Source organism: Pistacia vera, unplaced genomic scaffold (genome assembly GCF_008641045.1).
Source record: "Pistacia vera cultivar Batoury unplaced genomic scaffold, PisVer_v2 Contig978, whole genome shotgun sequence".
In the NCBI taxonomy this organism is placed as follows: Eukaryota; Viridiplantae; Streptophyta; class Magnoliopsida; order Sapindales; family Anacardiaceae; genus Pistacia; species Pistacia vera.
Genome location: NW_022196865.1, coordinates 398,275 through 403,947, shown reverse-complemented (window position 1 = coordinate 403,947; position 5,673 = coordinate 398,275). Strand labels below are relative to the sequence as shown.

Genomic DNA, 5,673 nt, shown 5'->3' with positions numbered 1-5,673 from the left:
GATTAATAATATTATACTTATAAAAAAATCTTATATATAAAATGAGATAATAAAAAATAAATAGAAAAATAAAATAGGAAGTTAAACTCGTTATATTTATTTTCTAGCCTATCAATTTATAAGAAGATTTTGTAAAGCATGAGAATTGCCAGCATGCATGAGCAACACATAGTCTTGACTCTCTCGACTTTACTAGGGCGATAAAAAGTCAACAAAATTATTAATGCATGGCGGCGCGGTGGCAGACGCCTCTTTCATTCGCACGTGGCGATCCCAACTCAACACGTGCGCCTTCCTGCGTCTCTGCTGTCTCCGGACGATGCGTATGAAATGACGTTATTAACAAAAGGCAAGCCCTACCTCTTACCATAAAACACACTGTCGCTGCAATTTCATTCACTCATTCTCCTTTTCATTTTATTACACGCCATAAAAAACAAAGACAGATTCGAATTATGGGTCAGTTTTGTAATTGCATTCAAGGGTTAAAGCCGGCTTTGATGATGGTTGTGGTTCAGATTGTATTTGCTGGTGTAAATGTTTTATACAAATTAGCGGCTAATGAAGGAATTAGTTTGAGTATTATTGCTGCTTATCGACTGATTTTCGCCACGGCTTTCATGATCCCTCTTGCTTTCTTTCTTGAAAGGTTTGCTCTTTTCCTTTTCACATATTCTTTCTTTAATTCTTATTTCGATGTCAGAAATGCCAGTTAAATTCTTATATATTTCTAAACATTCTTTTGTCTTTCATTTTTACTGTCTTTTTTCTGGGTCAGTGTTGTCTTCATAGTGGTATCTCTAGTGCTCTACGCTCTTGGAAGTTTCCTCACTTTGTCCTCCATTTCTGTTTGAACTTTCAAGAGACAACAAGTTTTTACCAAAAGAAAATAATATATTGAAATCACGAGAAGAAAACTTACCAGACTACTACTATAAAATTTTATTAAATAAAAAAATTAAAAGAGGAGTAAAGTTTTATACGATAATTTCGAATGTAATAGGCTTCTTTAATTAGTTATTTTATTTTTTTTTTTGCAGGAAAAGCAACCAAAACTGAACTGGAAGATACTGTTTCAAGCATTTCTTGCGGGTTATTTGGGTAGTTGATGAATGCATGTTTGCCAATTTAGGAAGCACTAATTCACAAATGTTGCTTTATTCATATAATTCTCGACACGTGTGGTTAGTAGAGAAACAGGCAACTAGCTGTATACATGCACCGTCTCTGTTTATATGCATGGCCATGAAGCACGTGACACTTGTTCTTCTACGCTGCATACAACATTTTCTAAATTTACGTTGAAATTTAATATAAAAACAAAATTAGAGGTGCATATAGTATTGTATATTTATCAAAATATATAAAAAATTTCGAATTTAATTAATTTATAATTAACATTTAATAGTACTACTTGAATTGCAGGGGATCATTAACTCAAAATTTGTACCTGGAGAGTTTGGCCTTAACATCTGCAACTTTTGTTTCAGCCATGAGTAATCTCATTCCAGCAATTACCTTCATTTTGGCCGTTTCATTCAGGTTAAAAAATAGAAAAATTAAGATACATATTGAAATATTTAATTGATAACTTTAATTAATTGATTTTGATATGGATGATGACAGATTAGAGAGGGTGGGAATACGAACAAAGGCTGGAATGGCAAAAGTGTTGGGAACACTTTTAGGAATAAGTGGAGCGATGCTCCTCACATTCTACAAAGGAATTGAGATTAATCTTTTCTCAACAAATGTCAACCTTCTTCATCATGGAGCTTCCAATTTCACATCTCCGCATGCAGAACCCAATAAGCACCTTATTGGCTTCTTGTTGGCCATTGCCAGTTGCCTCTCCTTTGCCCTGTGGTTGATTATTCAGGTACCTTTTTCAATTAAATATAAAAGAATTACAGTCTGTAGCGATGCCCAATGATCGTCGTAAAAGCCTGCATGTTTTCGCCTTACTGTAAAATTACCTCGGGCCATTATGTGCAAAGATTATTATTATTATTTTTTTAATTTTCTTAAAATATATATTTTTTATTTTTGCAGGCTAAGATGAGTGAAAAATACCCATGTCAATATTCCAGCACGGCATTGATGTGTGTGATGGGAGCAATCCAAGCTGCATTTTTTGCCCTATGCAAGGAAAAAGACTGGAGCCAGTGGAAGTTGGGCTGGGATTTTAAGTTATTCACTGTAGCTTACTCGGTAAGTTCCAATTAATAATCCACTTTAATTGCACCATTTTTTGTGTCATTGAATCCTATTTAACTTTGTGACAAGTTCATTGTAACAATTTATTCATTGGGTAATGTGTGCTGCAGGGAATTGTGGCTTCTGGTTTAATGGTGACCTTGGTATCTTGGTGTGTGCGAATGAGGGGACCTCTATTTGCATCCATCTTTAATCCTCTTATGCTTGTGGTCGTAGCCTTTATTGGTTCTTTAATACTCGATGAGAAGCTACACTTGGGCAGGTAAAATCAAATTAGTATTTAATTTTTTCTTAGATATAACGACCCTTTAAAAATATATGGTGAAATTTAAGAAATTTTGTTTCGTATTTCAGCATACTAGGTGCAACATTGATCGTGTGTGGGCTTTACGCGGTGCTATGGGGTAAAGGAAAGGAAATGAAGAAAAGAACTCTATTAGTGCCAATTGAAGGTTTTGGAGAATCTAAATTAATTGATATTGTTATCACCTCGCAAATTGACCAAACTTGTAATACTAGTAACATGGTTGAGGAAAATGAAGGCAAAGAAGAAAATAACATAGTTGAGATAGAGGTAAATGGAGGTATATTTCCAAGAGAAAAAGAAGAACGCGATTCACAAGGTAAAGGTATTTAATGGAGATATATCAATAAGAATTAAATTTCTACGCTTGCTGAAAAAATGCAACTATGCAAGTATGTATTTATAGTAATCAGACTGCCTATACAACAATTTCACTTACCAACTAAGTTAGTTGGTTTTCGCAGAAAATTAATATCAACTCTCATCAAAGTTTGTACTTAAAATTGTCTATCACATTGTTTTGTATGTTCTTACTTTATTTATTTAGGTACTTTTTCGCTATATTACTGATTGTAGTGTATATTATTAAAAATCAGAGTAAAGGCATAGCTACCACCAATGTTTTAAAACCCAACCCGAGGTGAAACCCGACAAAATTGCCAGGTCTTGGGTTGACCGGTTTAACCGGTTTGATAGCCGGTTAAATCGGTTGACAAAAAATTTTAAAATTTAGCAAATACACTCATAATAATTACTTAAGTCCCTATAGGTTTAAAATTTAGCAAACACACCCCAAATACAAATTGGCTAGCGACTGGTTGGCGGCGGCGACACCCCAAATGCAACCCTAATAGTCCCTTGAGCCCATTCCCCTTAAAATACATCCAAGATCTAGTCGAAATAGGTTTGATGTTGGCCAGATCTCACCGACGCGGGCGTCGGCATTCTAGGCCAAATCTCATCGACACTGGCATCGACAACCCTCCCCATCACCCAGAAATTACTCCCATCTTCCTCTCGACCAGAACCCACCTTACCTCACCTCACCCCACCCCCGTTAGCCTCGCCAATCGCCGGCAAAAGCCGGTTGTTGTCGCTGTCTGTTTTGTTTGATTTTCGGTCAATTTACTCACCGGAAATCAACTTCATCACCACCACTGCATTCACCTTACTTTCTCTTCAAAAGCCCCAACATTCCGACTGTCAATTGTCAGCGGATCATCCTCCGAAATCCTAGGGTTTTGGGTGAATAAGAAAAATATAAACCCGGCCCGTTGAAGCTTCTAGGTCCCCATTGAGCTGGTTAAATCGGTCGGGCCGAGTCGGGTTTTAAAACATTGGCTACCACTCTTTGAATAAGAGTAAACTGACAGTCAAATATAAACAATGGGGAAAACAAATTAACTTCTACAAAATTTATCCAATTAGATTAATCATGTATTGTCAAATATATTGTGGTTTTCCTTCTCAAAATAATCACCACCGTATCAATAACCATCCTTTTAACAGGTGGTTAAAAAAATAATTACTTTTATTGTTAATTCTAATTGGATGGTTAACAATAGTAGTATGATGATTTTATATCCATATTAGTACCATGAGTTGGTTAGATTGTCCCATGGTGAAATTAACATCGTTAAATTTTATTATTGGAATCATGAAATTTTCAATATAAATTAAGGAAAATTTTCCTTCGGGGTTATGTAAAGGAAACAAGTATGGATTACCATCTATTTGGCTAGAAAGTCACCTATTTATATTTTCACAATTAAATGAATATAAAAGCAAATAACTACTTGTTATCTTTGATTTTGTATTTTGTGAAATCAACAGTTAATAATTGACCTTTGACTGGCACGTTAAAACTTAAAACCTTTAGGACGTCCCACACAAAAAATGATATTGCAAGATGTCTCTCCTCAGCTTACCTTTTATCCTAAAATTAGAATAATCTAATAGTTAAATCCTAGTCATGTAAAATTTCCTTAGAGGTCTTGGGCAACTAGCGAAACTGAGTGACGTGTTAAGGGACGGTCAATGGGTGTGGCCCGAGGAAGTTAGAGAGGCTTATTCCCCAGGTGATCTTTCAGTCTCCTTTGCCTAATATGGTTTATGCCAGAGACACTTCCGTTTGGATTACTAAGGAAGGAAGAAAAGTGCAATATTCCTCCAGACAAGCTTGGCGGGACCTTTCCCTTACTTATGAGCAAGTGCCTTGGAAATCCCTTGTCTGGAATGGAACTTGCATTCCCCGTCATTCTTTATAGTATGGCTTGCCATAAAAAAGAAGTTACTTACGCAAGACAAAGAGTGTTTGAGAGATGTCTTCTAGTCCATGTCTCTAGAATTTTGTGTTGTGTTATGTCACTTTGTGTTGTGTTATATATATATCATTTTAATAGCTAGGCTAGGGACCAAGATAACTTCCATCAATTGTCTTTAACCTCCTATCAAAGATTAAAATAGACAATTAAATAACTCTTTCATAAACCACCTTCAACTGCATAATTGTGGCATGTGACCACATCAATTTTACGTTATCCCACTTGACCTCATGCCGCAATTTGAAAATGACTGCATAGGTGATTAATTCGAATATGGCTATAATATGAGTTATAGCAAGTATTACTTACATAAAAGCTCAAAACATGAATGATCTTTTTTATGGTTTTCACATTATCAACATTGTCATCGGGAAATTGAATGCCCGCCCCTACTAGATAAAAAAATACATGATAAATTGAATGTTCTTATTCCATTTCAATATAAATTACTGAATGTCATAATTTGTGGGTATTTGTGATATTATGATGCTACCAGGGAGTCTCTTCTCTCTCACAACACAAATCATAAATCAAAGCTCAAATGTGGGAACTTCAGATGTAAAGCCATGAGTAGCTTGGTAAATGAGCCGAGGTACAATACTCCTATAAGGATCATTCTCCCTTTTCTCCTTTAAATAAGCTAGGCATTTCTCCATCTCAGACTTCACTTCTATATACAATTCATGAGCCTTCTTTCTGTCTTTTAGTTCTTGCTTCCTCCCTTACACAGCACAAAAACAAGAGATATAAAATAAACTAAATCCCTGCAATCATTTCTCAATGTTAAAACTGTTTAAGGCCTATAAACAAAGAAATATTTAATCTAAA

General features: G+C 35.3%; 1 pseudogene; it reads left to right on the top strand.

Moving 5' to 3' along the window:
- Positions 1-227: 227 nt before the first annotated feature.
- On the top strand, positions 228-2,854 carry LOC116121396 (annotated as a pseudogene).
- The last annotated feature ends 2,819 nt before the right edge of the window (positions 2,855-5,673 follow it).